The following is a 19,654-nucleotide window of genomic DNA, read 5'->3' on the forward strand; positions in this document are numbered from 1 at the left end:
TTATAGCAATGTTTTCATCATAAATTAATATAAATAACACTCACGATAGTTTAAATTCTAAAAAGGACCTAGTGTGCGAATTCATTATTAATCAGCATCATCATTATTCTCAGTCGATATGCGTCCTCAGCTGGACATAAACCTCATAAAAGGACTTCCAAATACGATTGTCTCGAGCCCTTAGACTAATTACATTAGGACCAGTATCGCACCCAAATTGTCTGTCATTTTTCAAGGAAAAAGAGCTTAGATATGGTATATTTACGGAGCTCGTTAACCGACGAACACGATTACAACTAAAAAACATCGATTCTATAGAACCAGTTTTTATAATCGCATTAATTAAATTATAATTCGTTGATACTTTGTCAGAAAAGTAACGTTTAGCGAGGCAGGTCCTTACGTATTTAGTCTGAGCTCGAGCCGTATGCATTTAACCACTGACGGTTACCCGTTTGATGTCAGCAATCCACCTAGGCCATACGTACTCGATGTACAATGTTTTAATGTTTAGTTAGCGATCAATATTAGTCTATTTTAAGTGCAAGGGCCTTAAAGGAAGTGCTGAAATGCGGGTAGGAGGGCTTATTGACAATGTTAATAGGGATGATGACAGTTTTTTAAATTGTATATAAATTAAGAGTACGCTAACAGTAAAGAAATTTTGTAAAAGGAACAGGGTATCTGCGATCATTATTTTCGGAGCTACAGGGATTTAAAGGGTCAGATTTGCAGAGCTGCCGCGGATCCCTGAAAAACGCCCCATACAAAATGGCACGAACTAATGACGTTGTAGGCAATGTAATGATCGTTAGATTTGTATGAGCGTACAAACAAAATTACTAATATCTTTGTTATTTGTGCGTTTATGTTTATAGTTCATATATTAAAAAATGTCACATTTAATGTAAGGAAGCTAAAACTGTATGAATTTTCATCTAATTACGATAAAAGATTTTTAATAGATTTTGAAATTTTATAATCTCATTTATTTTGCAAATATCCAGACAATCTTTGCTTTTTATATATAAATTAGTTGACAATGACTCTATTTACCCGAATGTATCATAAAAATCAATATATTCAAACCTAGTCATCATCCCCATTATACGTCTAAATACTATCAGAAATTAATACCAAATTACCAAAATGTTAACGCCCAAAATATATAAAAAGCGACAATCCATAAAACCAATATCAGCTTCTTACCAAACCGATTTAGTTACATAACGCGCTGAATGGCGGCACACACGCACTGTTGGCGATGCGTATCGGTATTGACCTTGTTTTAACATGACAACTTTAAAATAAATAGCATTGCAGCTTACGAGAATAATTTTATGGAATCTATTCGCGGTTTCATCCGTATTCCCCGCGAGAATACGGGAATAAAATATAGCCTATGACACTCACAAATAACAAGACTTGTGTTAAAAGAATTTGCCAATTCGGTTCAGTAGATCTTTAGATTACCCCTACCATAACACAAACTTTACCTCTTTATAATATTAGTGCAGATAGTATAAGTAGATAATGAATAATGTAAGAAGATATATTTTATAAATCTTGCCTATACCTACCTAAATGATCTATAATATTAATACCGCGTTTGCAAATGAGATGAAACTCGATTGGGTATATCTTGTTCATTTTAGGACATGAATGAGAGGGGTTAGGCCACCACTCTGGCCCAATACGGATTGGCAGACTTCACACACGTAGAGATTTAAGAAAATTCTCAGGTTTGCAGGTTTCGTCACGATGTTTCCCTTTACCGTTTGAAACACGTGATATTTAATTTCTTAAAATTCATATTGCAGAAAAGTTGGAGGTGCATGCCCCGGACCGGATTCAATTACTATTACCTACTAAATTTAATTTATACGTACATAAAGGTGCCCAGAAGGCTGACGGTATTGCCATGCTGAACGACAATACTGATTCTTTGACCTAAATATAGGCCAGCCTTTGTCGTCTAATCTGTTCGTAGATAAACACAGTTCTATTCTATTCTAATTTCATCTTGGATGGAAATACTCTACTAAATGATCTATAATATTAATACCGCGTTTGCAAATGAGATGAAACTCGATTGGGTATATCTTGTTCATTTTAGGACATGTCCAAAATTTTATGAAGCCTCGTCTTTCTTCATAGAGAAATAAAATAACTTATATTCGATGCAAACGTAAACTCGCGCGTAAAAACGTATTATCATGCTAGCTAACCACATTCCGACAGTGGCGTACATAAAACTTTTACCTAGGGTATGCACTTTATGTAAAACTTTGAAATTTTTCTGTCCAAGGTCATAGGTTTGTATTGATTCCTTAGGGTATGCACTGCATTTATGCATCTGTGAAGTGCACGACACTAAGAACAAGGTAGAACCAAACGGTTATCTATGTGAGTACGATTGAGATGATCAATAGCAGAGGTAAAGCGAAAACGATCTTCAAGTTGGAAAGAGATACAGGATTATAATGGATAGAAACAAAGAAGATAGAGCTGACGGCGAAATCTATAGCCATTTAAGACGAGCACGAAACTCTGAAATATGATCAAATTTACTCAAACCATATTATTATATACTCCAGAAAGCACTGGAGTTTGTCAAGTTGTAGTTTGTTGTAGCTGAGTTTTACCGGACGTCATGGCCGCAGCGCTGCAGGCATGTCAGTATATCGGACCGTGGGTGGCCAGCTTAACGACGACGACCTATTAGCTCTCTCATAGGTCTGAACATGGGTATGTATATTAATTTTTTGCCTATCTATCGTGTAGGTTTGTACAGCCTTCGGGGACTTTGCGAAAACGTCCGTTCCGTTTACATAGGCCTTTGTGTTGTGGGAACATTGTGAAATTGGAGTCGGTGTGTTTTGTAAGTTAGACACAGATAGGTGCGCGGTACTAGAACGTTACATAAATTGTTTGTACTCTCAGATCATAAAACTTCAATTGTTTTTTTATTGAGAATACAATAGGTAACTTAAGCTAATCCTAATAACTATACAATGCCCACGTGGAATGGTGGCAAGAGTACTGGCTGCATTTCCGTGCTGGACAGCCAGGCTGATCCTTTCCAAAAAATTAGCCATAATGTCACCAGTCGAGGCAGTAGCCACGGTGAAATAATTCGGAGAGACTTTTTTGCACTACTATGAAATTATAAATTATTATATTCAATTATTAAATTTATGTGCATTTTAAGAAATTAAATATCACGTGTCTCAAACGGTGAAGGAAAACATCGTGAAGAAACCTGCACACCAGATAATTTCTCAATTCTCTGCGTGTGTTAAGTCTGCCAATCCGCATTGGGCTAGCGTGGTGGACTATTGGCCTAACCCCTCTTATCCTGAGAGGAGACTCGAAGTCAGCAATGAGCCGTATATGGGTTGATAACGACGATGAAATTTAAACCTCAAATACCTATAGGCTTCTCCTTCGTGCGTGACATATCTTATTATGTACTAAGTTAGGGTAAAATTCTTTCATCTTTAAGCAATCCAATGGTATAATTTTGGGATGAATCATCTCAATCTAAATCTTAATTACACAGATGTTTGGGCGAGCATAGCTCTTCCAGATTCGAGTCCTAGGGCTAGGGAAAAGTAGCTTATATACCTCTTGGGCGTCTCCAGTGAAACATGGACTCCAAACGTAAGTCACTTATATGACTATGTGAGCGTAAGAGCTAAGAGAGTCGTCGACACGCACACAAGCGTACTTATCGTGGCGTAGCGATGCGTCAAGGGCTCCCATTTCGGGGCACATAAAACGGTTTGGAATCCTGTTACTACACACCATCTATGTGTTATAAATCTATGCGTTAAGGTAAATGGCCAGAAGAGTTGAATTTTTTTTTGATTATTATTATCAACCCATATTGGGCTCATTGCTGATCTCGAGTCTCCTCTCAGAATGAGAGGGATTAGGCCAATAGTCCACCACGCTGGCCCAATGCGGATTGGCAGACTTCACACACGCAGAGAATTAAGAAAATTTTCTTGTATGCAGGTTCACGATGTTTTTCCTTCACCGTTAGAAACACGTGATATTTAATTTCTTAAAATGCACACAACCTAAAAGTTGGAGGTGCATGCCCCGGGCCGGATTCGAATCCACACCCTTCGGAATCGGAGGCAGAGGTCTACAGGGCTCTTGTAGTTATAAAATATTAAAAAGTAATTAAAATATGGCTTAGAAGTGTCGAATGTCGTAATTTGTCATATCAAACACAGTACAGAGTTGTGGAACGTTTTGAGTCACGTTTCGTATTACCGGCCCATTTAATTCCAAGGCTGTTATTATGAAAGTAAGCGCCTACTTATACTTAATTAAACCTTAAAAGTATAGTTTTTAAATAGAACACCCGTTTGGGTTGACGAATGGACTAAGACTGAGTCTCTATTTATTAAATTTTATTAATTTTATTAAATTTAATTAATTATTAAAAAAATTTGGTAGATTCATTAAAATTAATGAATCTATTAAAATTAATAGAATATATAAAATTTTTTATTTAAATATCCCAAGATTTCCTTCAAAATTTATAGTGATTTCAACTGATTCTCTATTCCCTTTTAATTTGGAAACGATTTAGTAATTTTAATGTATTTGAATTTTATACAGAAAGTATGAAAAACCTCAGGATCCTATAATAGGTATTAAAAAAAATCTAACGTCGTCAGTGTTTTATTTATTTTTAACAATAAAGTAAGTATAATATATGCGTCTATGAAATAATATTTTAGAAATGCTTCCGAATATGGAAAACAGTAGATAATGAAACAGTTACATAGATGAAATAAAATAGGTAATATATAATAGAATGCGTTACAACAAAAAAAACATAACTGAAAACTATTCAACTATTAGTTAATAATTTAACGAAGAAACTTATGTTATGCAATGTGAATATTTTCTTCTGTAATCTCTGTTCTGTAATTCTTATCCCAATAAAATAACAAATGAAGATATATTATGTTTCATAAGCCGGATATGGTACTATATAATAATGCAGAATTTAATAAATTAATTAATGAAACAAATAAAAAAAACCGACTGCATAAAGTATAAAAAAACTGAAAAGAAAAAAAACAAGCTCAGTCCAGAAGTGAAGAAAGCAATTAGAAAACAGTCGGGACCTTAGATATTGGATAGAATGATTTTCTTCTACATTATTTAATAGGTCCCGACTGTTTTCTAATTGCTTTGTACACTTCTGGACTGAGCTTGTTTTTTTCTTTTCAGTTTTTTTATACTTTATGCAGTCGGGTTTTTTTATTTGTTTAATTTATTTATTTATTTCACACTTTCTAGTTACGATAGATGGTTAATTTCGGATTTATATATATACAAAGTACGATAATTTATTTTTTTTGGTACCCATATTGCAATATTAGAAAAAAATTTTTTTTTTTCACCTCGAGTCTATAGCGTCTCACAGACGTCTTGTTATTTTTTTTTTAGTTTCACCTAAAAAAAAAATAACAAGACGACTGTGACACTTGGGTTATTGAGACAAATCTAACGATATCCTAATTACCTAAATCCGTTCAGTGGTTTGGAAGATATGAGGTAACAAAGAATATTACATACATACGTATATACATACAAACATACATACAAGATACGCGCAAAAACCATAACCCTTCTTGCAGTCGGGTAAAAAAACCTTTAAGTGGATAAGTTACATTAAAATCTGATGAAGTAAAACTTTTTGCACGATCTCGCAACGAACAAACCGACAAAGCTATAAGGAACAAAGTTATTTCCTTCCTCTAAACCTGAAGTATAACTTAGTATACCTTCGCTAAGCGTTACATAAGCAGTCTTGTATAACAATTGACACATACCTACTAAGGTCGTATACCTAAGAAGGCTGCATCTAAAGGTCTACACCATTTACGGTTGGACCACTGTGACGTAGAACTTATTGGAATGGAGAGACCATCTTAAAATGGAGATGAGGACATCCATCTTGCATAGAAACTAAAAGTGGTCTAACCATTATTGTTGGACATATGCTTTTACAGATATTGTTAGAGTGCAGGGATCATTTAAAACTGGCTTCGCCTGCACTAGATGTATTACGTTTGTCATTACAATAGTACAATATAGGTATAGTTTGAAATAAAATGAGTGTCTATAAATACTACAAGCAGATGCCCGCGACTTCGTTCTCGTGAAATTCGATGTGAACTTTTCACCCCTATTTCACCCTATTTTATTTATATTTTCGCATGTTATAGATATAATAAACAGTCCACTAATCATTTTAGAAAAATATAATACAAAATATGAACGATTTACAATAAAAAACTTCAACCCTTTTTTTAACCCTTAGGGGAAAATGGAAAAATCTCGAATGACACTATTTTTAGTAAATAATAATAATAAAACCTTTTTATTCCAATATCCTCAGTTTATACATTTTACATTGTGTTAGTGATTTTTTTTTACAAATGTACTTATTATATAGTGTTAGTTAATGTTAGTGTTTAACTTAAATCTAAATTATTTGGGATATGGACCCCATTAGGAGGCCTCCCCCAACCTTTTCCACCTTTCCCTGTTCTTGGCTTGGTCTATTTTTAGTAAATAATACAAATATAACTTGAAAATGAAGGACTCTCCATACCTTAACTTTAATTAACTTTCAACCCCTATTTCACCCCCTTTCGATTTAATTTTAACAACAAAAAGTATCCAATAACCTTCTTCAAAACGTATTCGTATTTAACTACGTAATACATTATTGGTTACAGTATCGACTATTATTATCTAATGCCTTCCAACTAAATTTTTCAAAATATCTTCAATGCACAGAAATGAATCTGTTACAGTTTTATTATAAGTATGTATAGAGGATTTTAGACTTTATACTTTAAATGCGACTTTAGACTTTATTATTTACTCCACGAGAACAATAGGAATGACTAGACAATTACAAATCAATACGAGATTTTTACACAGGCCTCTGATTCTGATCTGATTAAACATTTTTTCTACGGGCAACTGAGAACCCAGTGACATTCGTTATCGACAAAAAATTGCGGCCAGTTGGTATATCTAGATGTTTTCTTTAATTATTGTGGTGTACAACATAAAGGGTATTAAATAAAATAAATAAATAAATATGTAGATGAATCAAGGTTACAATGATTTTATTCATCTTGTCTATGAATATCGCAAATAATTTCCTTATTTTTCTTCCTTATGAGATCTTGTGTTAATAAGAAGTGATATCATCGTAAGAAAATTAAGTTATAGAGTTGAATATATAATTATTGATCTTACAGTTATGGCATCATTAAATGGAAACTAATGAACCTATGAGTATTGTTTAAGGTGTTTGTCACTTTGGGTGTTTTTGTAAGATATTTGAGTATTTTACTACCCTTTGTTACATTGTAATTTTCTGCTGAATCAGACGCTATCGATTAAGTTAATAATAGACATTGCCAGCAATTGCAATTGAGTGTGCAAACGTAATCTAGTTTCCATTCCCCAATCCCTATTTCGTATAGTTTCCGAATGAAATATAATTATAAGCTTCAATAACTCAGAGCTCAACCTAAAACCCAAGCTCGACCCGACCTCGTATGTATGGAGCACTGCTCCTTTAGCTACCAGAGAATCAACGTGCTACATAGCTACAGGCCCTGGGGCCTGTAGCTATGTAGCACGTTGATTCTCATTCTGCAAACGCTAACGCTTCGAAAACTAACTGTGGTTTTGTTTAAATAATGCTATATTATGTACAAGAAAAATTCGGTCCAATATCTATGTATGTTTGATTTTATTTAATGTTTTTTATACCCTTGTGTTACCCACACACGCACAATTTAATGATGTAACCACAAACCCACATGTGACATCAAACTGAGCAGTATTTAAGGTTAGGATACACCGCATGTGAAAAAGTACAGACAAAAGACTGTGGTGTGTTGCTAAAAATTTAAGCGGTAGCTTTAAGCGTTTTCTGTTCTGTGTTTGTAATAGATACCTACTATGGAAGTATGTATTCATCAAAAGCGTAGACAGAGAATTGAAGACAGATAGAAAGATTCCAAAGAAAAAATACTGAAAAACAAATAAACAGTGAATTGCTACAGCGACTTCCTTCAATTGATCACTACCTCATGACGAAAGGCCGTGGCCTTATGTAGCGCGCAAAGTCACGGGCGTATAATTACGAGTTTATTTTATAACGAATTTTTACGTTTTTTTAGCCTTGATTCAGCGGTTGCACGCAAGCCCGAAACACTGTTTTACAGTGAGTTATTTATTACTACTAGATTTGCCAAAAATACTATATTTTTCTCAAGAAATCTTTCTTGAGAAAAATATAGTACGTTCAAAGAAAATATAGTACGTATTTTATGGAATAAACGAAACTGTATTTAATTAATGATTAATATTTTTTTTTAAAAAAGAATATTTGCTATATCTTTTTATTTTTTTATTATGACCAATATTCCCAATCCCCTCCAACTCGTAGCGGGCGTATTAGGAGTGGGTACGACAATAAATCAACGAGGTGGGGATCGAATCACCACCCCTCGGTGATTAGTCCTTTTGCCGTTGAGCTATTGAGGCTCTAATTATAAATTTTTTGTTCATTTATATTTGTTTTACTCGCTTAGTTCCCGCGTTTTCGTGAAAATACAGAGATAAAATATAGCCTGACACTCACAAATAATGGCGTTCTAATGGCACAAGAATTTTGAAAATCTTACCACTCAGTAAAAAGTTATGCGTTTTTATACATTAAAACGCTTGTTTTAAATTCAATCTCACTCCAATAAAAGTCATCACGGTCCAAATTCCATAGTTGTTCTAAGGAATTTGGATTGTGGTGACTTTGGGACTAAGCAGGTTTCATTTGTCCAGGTATAAACTATAAACCATATTGAAGTGATAACTTCTTATGGGGGGGGGGGGGGGGGGGTTAAACTGCTTCGTAACGTAACGTAACGCGTCACTCTGTCTGGTTTCCCTTTCTCTCACGCATACGGCAGCAAGTTTAAGTTATTACTTCTGTCGAGCGTCCTACACATACGCTTTTTTTTAATTTTCTACAGGATGCCATGAGAGGCCTAGTTTTATTTTTAAAATAGTTTTTCGAACGGTTGCCGGGAAGCTAAGCGGCTGATGACTGGTGACATTTTCATATTCTTCATCATCATCATCATTATCATATCAGTCGATGGACGTCCACTGCCTGACATACGCCTTTTGTAGGGACTTCACGATACTGAGCCTGCATCCAGCGAATCCCTGCGACTCGCTTGATGTCGTCAGTCCACCTGGTGGGGGGCCGACCAACACTGCGCTTTCTAGTGCGGGGTCACCATTCCAGCACCTTGGGACCCCAACATCCATAGGCTCTTTAAACTATGTGCCCCGCCCATTGCCACTTAAGCTTTGCGACTCGTTGAGCTTTTTTCATATTATTACGAGAAAAATATAAAAAATACAAAATTATGATCGAATTTCTTCATTAAGTGTCCAGTGGGGTGCACTTCATAAAGGGCATATAAGTTCTGATAACTCTGTAACATCACTCGAACGTCTTTAACCATTCGCTGCCCGCGAGTATTTTATCGAAAAGCCCGTCTGCGTTGAAGAAGACGACAGTCAGGGAATGCGGTTTTAATCTACCATTGTGAGCAATTAAAAAAAAATCTTTATATTCCTCTATCGCGCGGAGCATGATACTGTGCTCGCCTATTGCCCTTAGTTTACTTTATATTTTTTTACATGTCACGTAACGGATACGATGGGCGACCGGTCGTCCATTTAGGAGTCAAGTGGTATGATTTACTCGTAATAATGTAACTAAATCCTTAGAAAAAAACTCAGAATTTTATGCATTAGGAGTGCTAAAATGCTTACCCAATGTCAAAGACCGGTATACGCCACTGGAAGATTCTTGCGTTTTTTGTACCATGACACATACGTTCTTAAAGCGATTTAGAACTTCCTGCTAACATAACTTAACTCTACATTTGAATACATTAACAAAAACTTCGCCGAACGATTAATATGACGTGAACAATTATGTGAACCAACCTTTACAAAGGCAGAAGTTACAGGTGATTACGACCGACCTCGCGCCGAGGTCGCGTAAACAAACATCTATTTGCATTTCGAACGTGCCTTATCACTAAGTGTTAAAGTATATAATACATTAAATTTTATCTTCAAATACTTTGTTAACTGATGATGCATGCAAATTATTTACATCGAATATGGACTTTAACTGTGCAAAAATAAGAGTTAATTTGCATTGCATGTGTTCATCATCATTCACGTTTTTTTAAAGACATATAATAATGTGTTATTTGGTTGAGTGTGGCGGATTTATTATGGTTCTTTTTATTAGTTTTAAGTTCTAAAATTTGAATCAAGCAATAATTAAGTCAAGCACTTCCTCGAGCAAGCTTAGAATACTGTTTTTAATAAAATAAAAACAGTATTCTAAGTTTGCTCAAGGAAACCGCTTGGCGTGCTAGTGCTTTAGCACTAGTAGACGCCGCGTTTTGCAGTTTATGTCTGAACTGTTTGTGCCAAGAAATTTTGCCAAGGTCAACTTTTTTCCAATAAATAAGTTTGTCATGAAACATGAAATAAATTTTGGATAGAAGCAGGTGTTACTTTGCGGAAGTTCATCATGATTATATAATGATTTATTTATTTTGCTATCATCCGCGAAAAGTCGACGAACCCATGCGACAACGTCACGCAATTGCAAAGTGCACTTTGCAATTGCACGTTGTAGAGTCAACATCTCCTGAGGATGCTCCGGTTTCGGGGTGAAACGTACGTAGAGAGTATTTTGTCGGACCTGGGTGACGTTGTGGCATTGGTTCGTCGACTTTTCGCGAATGATAGCAAAATAAATAAATCATTATATAATCATGAAATAAATTTGCTAAGATCTTATTCACCGTGCCAGAGTTCCTCAAATAGACCTCTCCGGTTTTGCCAAGAAATAAATTTGCCAAGGTCTAACTAACTGAATAATAGAGCTGGAATGTAGTCATCTTCGCACGAATACGAGTTCTTAGTATTTCCTTATTTGTGTTTATCTATCTAGTATATTTATTTACCTATTTGATTAGAATTTAGTGTTCCTTATTGATCGTTTTCCTAGTATAAATAACTAACTAATGTATGAATATATACTTGTAGATAGATCCAGTTTGGTAGATTTGGAGAGTTATTAGTGAGAGAGTGTTGTGTGTTGTGTTTGGGGTGATTTGTGATGACCTATGGTTCCGAGACTTGATCGTTAACTATGGGCCTCACAAGAAGGCTCAGAGTCACAGAGCGGGCGATGGAACGAGCTATGTTAGGAGTATCTCTGCGTGATCGAATCAGAAATGAGGAGATCCGCAGAAGAACCAAAGTCGACATAGCTCAACGAGTTGCGAAGCTGAAGTGGCAATGGGCGGGTCCCAAAGTGCTGGAATGGCAACCTCACACTAGTAAGCGCAGTGTTGGTCGACCCCCCACCAGGTGGACTAACGACATCACGCGAGTCGCAGGGATTCGTTGGATGCAGGTGGCTCAGTATCGTGATGTTTGGAAGTCCCTACAAAAGGCCTATGTCCTGCAGTGGACTGGCAGGCCGATATGATGATGATGATGAAAAGCAGGGACGGACTGAAAAATGACTGAAAGTGACTGATATTTTGTTTTTTTTTAAATGAACACATTAACGTCAGTTGAGACCGCAACCAATTGCTAATTTAGACATATAAGTTCCTAATCCAAGCTTAAAGACGCCATTTACCCCGCCTCCGGTCTTCCTACACACACACCAAAACAGAAAGACTAATGTTGTCGCAACATATGACTCACACATTTACATATTGATTTTCCTCCCAATCCGTAGTTTTTGAACGATTTCGTCGTATTGGGTAACTTTGTCAATATGTGTATATAATGGATTGTGTGTAATCAATTATATTTTTACGAAACTGAATTCATCGTACCGAATACTGCTTCCAACACAAGGAAAAAAAAAACCGTTATACTAAAACTAGCAACATTATCTGCTAGAAAATCAGTGTATTATACTTTCATCCCCTTTTTAATCCCACATATATTTCACATTGTAACAATTGTGTGATTTTTTTAAAGTTATATTCGTGGTAAAATGTTCGTCCTTAAAAAAATGTAGTCCGTTAACGGTGAAAATTTCCAAATTCTTGATATATTTTTTATTTAATCTTTACTTTTGTCTAAAGAATAATTTGAAAATTGCGTGACTTAAATTTTTAGACAAACTTTCAACCCCTTTCAACAATAAAACTTGAAAAATACTTGGACACAATTCCATTTGACTATTGTCGTAGTACTTTTAGCTAATTTAGGGAACAACAAATATTTAAAAAAAAAATCAGCCGCTTAAGGATATTCGTCTCAAAACCTCTGCATTAACCTTCTGAACTGTCAATATACTCGTAACATAACGAGCATACAGACAAACATGTCTACAGTGTAAGCAAACGTCACGTATTATTGCACAACGCAAATACTTGGCGCGATGAGGTCAGGACAGCCAGGCAAAGCAAGGGCGAGCGCGGGTGTATGTGGCTGAGTGTGACAGTACACAGCCTTGGTCGAAGCCTACGGATCGGATTCAAGAGGATATAATCATTGAATAACAAAAAAAAAATGGGTTCCGTACATCAAAACGATACGATAGTAGAGAACCCTCAAAGGATCACTTTGATGTGTGTCTATGTTACCTCATTAATAATAATACTCTTTTTTTAAAAAAAAGCAAGTTAGCCCGCTTCCATCTTAGATTGCATTATAAATTACTATCAGGTGAGATTGTAGTCAAGGGCTAACTTGTAAAGAAAAAAAAAATTAAAACATACTACTTCTAAGGTTAAAAAGAATATCTCGTGAACACGTAAAGGTTTCGAGTTAAATTATTAAAACTACGGTATACGGTTTACGAGTAACTCGAAGCTGTAAAAATAATCAAAAATACGGTCTTATAGGCACTTATAAACCGTTCGAATCCGGTTCGGGCCATGCACACCAAATTATCACGTGTCTCAAACGGTGAAGAAAAAACATCGTGAGGAAACCTGCATAACTGCATACCTTAATTCTCAACCGTCAAACCGTATTAGGTCGGCGTGGTGGGCTATCAGCCTAACCCTGCTCATTCTGAGAGAAGACTCGTACTCAACAGTGAGTCTAATATAGGTTGCTAACGATGATGATGATTATAAAGTCGTATAATATTTCGACACTCTCAATCAAGTAACTCAAAATTTTCAGATCAAATATTTTATATCAAAAAATGCAAACTAGATATATATTCATATATGTTCAAATAAATACCAGACAAATAAATAAAATATAAATTAAAATAAAATAATAAATTGATAAAAGTTAAAACAGATACCTAATAAAGTTTTTCATTTTTAAAATATGCACAATAAAATGTTCTAAAATGGAGTAACTTCTCCTGTTTTCCCAACATTTCCCATCACTGCTCTGCTCCTATTGATCGTAGCGTGATGAAAAGTATACTATAACCTGTCCAGGAGTATGAATAATAACTGTACCAAGTTTTGTTAAAATCCGTCGAGTTTTTGTTCCTATAACGAACATACAGACAGACAGACTGACAGACAGTTGACTAACATAATATAAAAAAAGTAGTTGATATTATCTAATTTTTTTATATTATGTTAGTAATGTTAATCTTTCATTTTATTATTCTTTTTTGTAAGGACTGCATAAAGCAGTGAAAGCCTCCTCCAATTGTAGCCATTGTATTCTGTCTCTGGCTGTTCGTTGCCATGTTTTACCTGCCAGTAACCAACATACCTGATAATTATTTAACTTACGTTCAAGCAGATTGTAATGTCTTTACATACTTGAACTAAATCCAAGATACCTAATATGTCGACACATCGTTGGCACCGATGCCTTCATAGGACAGGTGGCCTTAGAGCTAATAAGGATGGATTGCTCAACTCTATCCGAACCAATCTATCCATTATAAGATAACATTTTACTTTTATTGGATAAAATCTTTAGATGTTGAGGTGGGAGGTGGTGGGTACTTATGGGAGGGTAAACCGCTTCCTAACGTAACGCGTTATAGACTATGAGCCCCTGGACCCCAGACCTTCGTCATTTTATAAAAGCTGAAAGTTTGTCAGCTCATGCTCCTACCATAAGTTAGTACGGAGCCAATTGTGGAGTTTGGACCGTGGTGGCTTTGGATAGTAGCAGGTTTTAAGGATCCAGACCCTCAACTAAGTATAAAGTGTAACTTTTTCATGTTTTCTATAATATAAATAATTATGTTCTCAGTTGCCAGTCACTTAGCTTCGCGGTAACATTTCGAAAACCTATTTCATTTAAAACTTCAAGGCAAGGCAATCCTTCGCTAAAGACTAGCGAAGGATTGCCATGAAGCCAAGTGTCATATTATGCCGATAAAAATATAAAAAAATGGTTTGCTTTATGTATTAGTATGCAATTATTTGTATGTATGTATAATGTATATTATTATTACGAACACGCCACCTACAGTAATTTGTCCTAATATAAAGCCTAAGGTTGCCTGGAGGAGATCGCTACTAAGCGATAAGGTCGCCTTTTGTATTCTACTTCTATGTTTCTGTTTTGCTTGTTTTTTTAATTATTGTGGTGTACAAATAAAGAGTATTAAATAAATAAAAATAAATACTTAGACGGTTGAGGGTCTGGATCCTTAAAACCTGCTACATGCCAAAGCCACCACGGTCCAAACTAAATAATTGTCTACCGTACTTACTTATAGTAGTAGCATGAGCTGTCAAATCATTTTTTATAAAATGACAAAGGTCTCTGGTTCACGAGCTCTCCGTCTATTACAGCGTCACTCACTTATGGCTTCCCTTTCTCTCACTATTAGCGTTTTTTTTACATTTTCGATGGAAAAACAGGGTAATGGTAACTTGGTCGTACTGACACTCGCTCGAGGTAGGTAAGTCGAGTTCCGGCAGTGACGTCACCACGTGGGCAGATGTAGGCGACTCAACCTTGACTTTATTATATTATAATTGTGTGATATTAACCAGAAATGTTCGCTTCTTATCTGATTGCTAATTTTTGTATTGATACGAAGGTGTAAATAATTATAGTAAAGCAATAACTTTTGGTAGGTGGGTAAATCGCGTCGTAACGTAACGCGTTACGCGGTGGTATAAGCCAGTGACGTATTAATTAAAGAACCACGGGAAGGAACTGTCTGAAAATCCTTAAAATTTTATAATTATGAAAAATCATTGTGTTGGCATCGCCTTCAAAGTGATCAGAAGGTAGGACATACGGTGTTATTTTTCGCTTTTTAGTTTATTTTTGAGATTTTTAATTCGGTTGAATTTTTTGTTAAATAGATTGATTGTTCTGTTTTTCGTATACCCTACCATAGTGAATGAAAGCGTCACAGCATGGGCAATTTTAATTTTAGCACAAAATTACTGAACCGATTTTCATGAAAATTAAATGAGACCAATCTGGCAGTACACTCTTTTAAACAAAAATAATTTTCAAAATTGGTTAAGAAATGACGAAGTTAAAAATGTTAAAAAAAAAACATACACGTCGAATTGAGAATCTTCTTCTTTTTTTTAAGTCGGTTAAAAGTTCTACACAATTAAGCTAAAAATAATCTCTACATAAGTTTTTTTTTCGCATCTCGGAAAATCTTTGTTGATTAAGTAATATTATTCTATCTATTAAATTACCGCTTAATTTTTTTTAATTCGTTGATATACTAAGTTAAATCTGTAAACCAATTACAAAGTGATTAAGAAACTAGGTATCTGTGATGATAGGCTCAGGCTCGATTTATCGGTCAATTGTTTTGATTAAGCGATGTTAAATCTAAAATCAATTAGTAATCACTATTAGTAATGAAGATTTTATCCAATTTAAATTATAGTAGGTACAGATTAGAGATATAGTACCTATCTATTTAGGGTTCTTTGAGATAGGGTTCGTTTTGTGAATTTGTACCCATCTCCATGATTATTTCTGACAGCCTTCTTCATATTATTATTACTTTTATTTCTATTTTTTTTATTTTTTATTATTTTACAAGTTAGCCCTTGACTACAATCTCACCTGATGGTAAGTGATGATGCAGTCTAAGATGGAAGCTAACATGTTAGGAGGAGGATGAAAATCCACACCCCTTTCGGTTTCTACACGGCATCGTACCGGAACGCTAAATCGCTTGGCGGTACGTCTTTGTCGGTAGGGTGGTAACTAGCCACGGCCGCGAAGCCTGCCACCAGCCTGACCTGGACAAATTAAGAAAATCTCAATCTGCCCAGCCGGGGATCGAACCCAGGACCTCCGTTTTGTAAATCCACCGCGCATACCACTGCGCCACGGAGGCTGTCTGTTTTATATTATTTTCAGCCTTCTTTTTCTCTACAAATCCCTTGATTGAATCTCACCTGATGGTAAATGATAATGCAGTCGAAGATGGAAGCGAGAAACTCCATTTCCGTTTCTACATGACGTCGTACCGGAACGCTAAATCACTTGGCGGTACATCTTTGTCGGTAGGATAGTAACTAGCCACAGCCGAAGCATCCCACCAGCTAAAAAAATCTCAATCGGCCCGCGGAGGATCGAACCCATTACCTACGGTTTGTAAATCCACCGCGCAAACCACTGCGCTACGGAGGCTGTCAAAGAAGCCTATTATTATATTATTATTTATAGCACCCTAATTTGAACAGCACTTTCCTCCGTTTAGGAGAATGAAAGAGAGGAGGAGAAGAGGAAAGAGAAAATGTATCTACTTACGACCAAGGCTTTTAACTAGAGTAAGCGCTATACGTAATGGTACTAAATTAAAGATTCCTTCATCAATACACGTTTGTAAAGAGATTTCAGAGTAAGCAGTATATTTTTCATCTTTATAAATAAATAAATAAGTAAATAAGATATGTATTTATTAGCTCTGATAATAACAATTATTCTGTAGCAATTTCTATTAAGTTGATAAACAATTAGATATACTAAATTAAAAATAATAATAAAAATAAAATAAAATAAAATCTTTATTCACCAAAAAAATATACAAAAAACCATAACATTGCCTGTGGTCTCCACACTAGATTGATCTGTATCGTGGAGACCAGGTAGGATTTTCTAATGCTTTCCTTTTTTGCTTTTTATTGTGCACCACACCCGCCTCTACTAAAAACCTAGACGATAGACCAGTTTGTCCGTCAGTAGAATAAGTCTTTGAGCAGCATTGCTTAACCTCGACTTACCATTCTGTTACCTTTCGACTCCGTAACGCTGATGTAATGAGCTGAATCTGAACAAATTGCATGTCCTACTTGCGAAACTACATATTTACCATACTAATTATATAAACTGCTTAGAACTTATGATTGCCTGGTACTTTTAAGCCACACACTCTATATTTGTAGGTATAAGTAGTAGATATTTTTTATTTTTTAACGGTCTACTACTAGAACAGGCTCCTTATAGGATGGAGCTTAGACCCACCATGCTACGGCAATGCGGGCTGGTGGGCTTAGGATCAGGATGATTAATTAATGAGCCGATGGCTAAACGTGCTCTCCGAGGCACGGGGTGTAACATCATACATTTCCCAACTGAAGAATTTTACTGAAAATTTTCTATAAGCATAAAAAGTTCGACACAGGATTCGAACCCGAAACTTGTGATCTGATTAAAGTAGGTGGATACCTACCTTAATCGGATCACAATCAATCACTCAGAGGCAATCATGTGTTATGTATTTATACTAAAACATAAAATCACCTATGAAAAATACCTGTTATAGAATAAAATATACCTGTAAGCAGTGGCGTGCATAAGGTTGTCGATCAGGTTATGCACTAGTAATAAAATTAAGCAAACTGAAATAATCTGTGTTTAATAAGCACTAAGAAATCAACAGGGTATGCAGTACTTTAATGCATGTGTGAAGTGCACGCCACTGCCTGTAAGCTATAAAAATTTATCACTGCATATTTCATAAAAAACTATATATGGTTCCTCTACATACGCCTATAAACAAGTAACATTAAGCTCAAAAAGTTGAATACAAAGAAAAACAAAAACAACACTTTCCAGTTGGAAACTCGTAAGTATAACTGAGTACTGAGTACGAAACAAAAGCCTTACCTTTAAAAACTTATTTTTAAACAAAACTTAAACTTGCAAGGCACCTTCACACACAAATCACGGAATACACGTCCTTATGTGCATCGACACTAAAACCACATTCCTTTGTAGCACACTCATATAAAAAAAAATAAAAAAGTTCACATCCTTGGACTGGCCATATGCTAACAATCGCGTTCCTTTTTCAAATATTATTCCAAACACAACATAAATATTAGATTGTTAAATAAATATTCGAATATTTGAATTATGACGTTTTAATTTGAATTTGGAATATGTTCGTTTTCGTTTAAAATCGTTTTGACGTCTCGCATGGCGACCGCGCGTTCGGAATTCAAGTTAGGTACTGGTTACTGGACGTGGTTTCAACCGGTTCGCTCCGGGCAAAAACGTCGTATGGCAATCGATTTTTTGCCGAACAAATATCGATCCGAGGAGATGATGTCAGTAAAAGGATTTAAAAAACTCGTTCTGACCATAACGGGAATATTTTATAGCCTGGACGAGGCTAGGTGTCTGAGAAGTATGACTTTAAATCGCCTACCAACTTAACATTACAGTAAGTAAATGTTTCATTGATTATTATTTATGGCACTCATAGTTAGTTCGGATATGGATTATAAGGTTCAAAGTTAAGCCGCACAGTACCTTGTGGGTTTCCTTGTCAATAAATTTTCAGTAACATTCCTGTATTTGGAAGTTGAATTCCCGTGCCTGGTAGAGCATTTAAGATAGTAGGTTCTATCAACTCTAGCGACTATCATTCCGATACACACCTCAATATCACATATACTGTGTCAATATTGACTAAGTTACGAGTAGACAGTGCACATGTGTTCGCGCACACACTTGTGCACTTTAACATCAGTTGCTTAAAGCTGGTCCCTGAAAAGTTGACCAGTGTTAAAACTACTATAGTAATATTTGACTATGACAAGAAGAAGAAGAAGAAGAAATATACTTTATTGTACCTACATTAAAAACAAAAATAAACAATAACTTATAATAACACTTAGAAACTAATGTACAAATGGCGGTCTTATCGCTAAAGAGCGATCTCTTCCAGACAACCACTGTGGAAGAGAAAAAAAAAACAATGTCACTGACTTTATTTTACAATGTCAGTAAAAACCTACGTCCTATGTCAAAGATAAAAACATACATACAGCCGAACGTAGAACCTCTTTTTTTGGAAATCGGTTAAAAACTACACATTACGCTTCGTTTACAAGCTTTTTTCTTGCTAAAATAATACTGTTATAATGAAAATCACTTAAAAGCTAGTTATGTAGTTTCGGGGATAAGGGTTAATATATGGATAGACAGATAGGCATAAACAAAAATCGGTTTAGTAATTTTCGTATATAATAAAATATAATATGGGAGTTTGAAAGCCTTTTTATTAGGTAGTTGGTTAAATTGTATAAAAACATTTAGT

The 19,654-nt window shown here is 35.3% G+C and overlaps 1 protein-coding gene across 1 annotated transcript in view; it reads right to left on the bottom strand.

Moving 5' to 3' along the window:
* The window catches only part of LOC112052989 (cuticlin-4), a 54,313-nt gene extending 35,742 nt beyond the window's left edge, over window positions 1-18,571 (bottom strand). The window contains exon 1 of the mRNA XM_024092239.2: window positions 18,217-18,571. The gene's annotated coding sequence lies outside the window, so the exon portion shown is untranslated. The remainder of the gene's footprint in view (window positions 1-18,216) is intronic.
* Window positions 18,572-19,654: the final 1,083 nt, after the last annotated feature.

The sequence above is a fragment of the Bicyclus anynana genome, chromosome 18 (genome assembly GCF_947172395.1).
Source record: "Bicyclus anynana chromosome 18, ilBicAnyn1.1, whole genome shotgun sequence".
Classification (NCBI taxonomy): domain Eukaryota; kingdom Metazoa; phylum Arthropoda; class Insecta; order Lepidoptera; family Nymphalidae; genus Bicyclus; species Bicyclus anynana.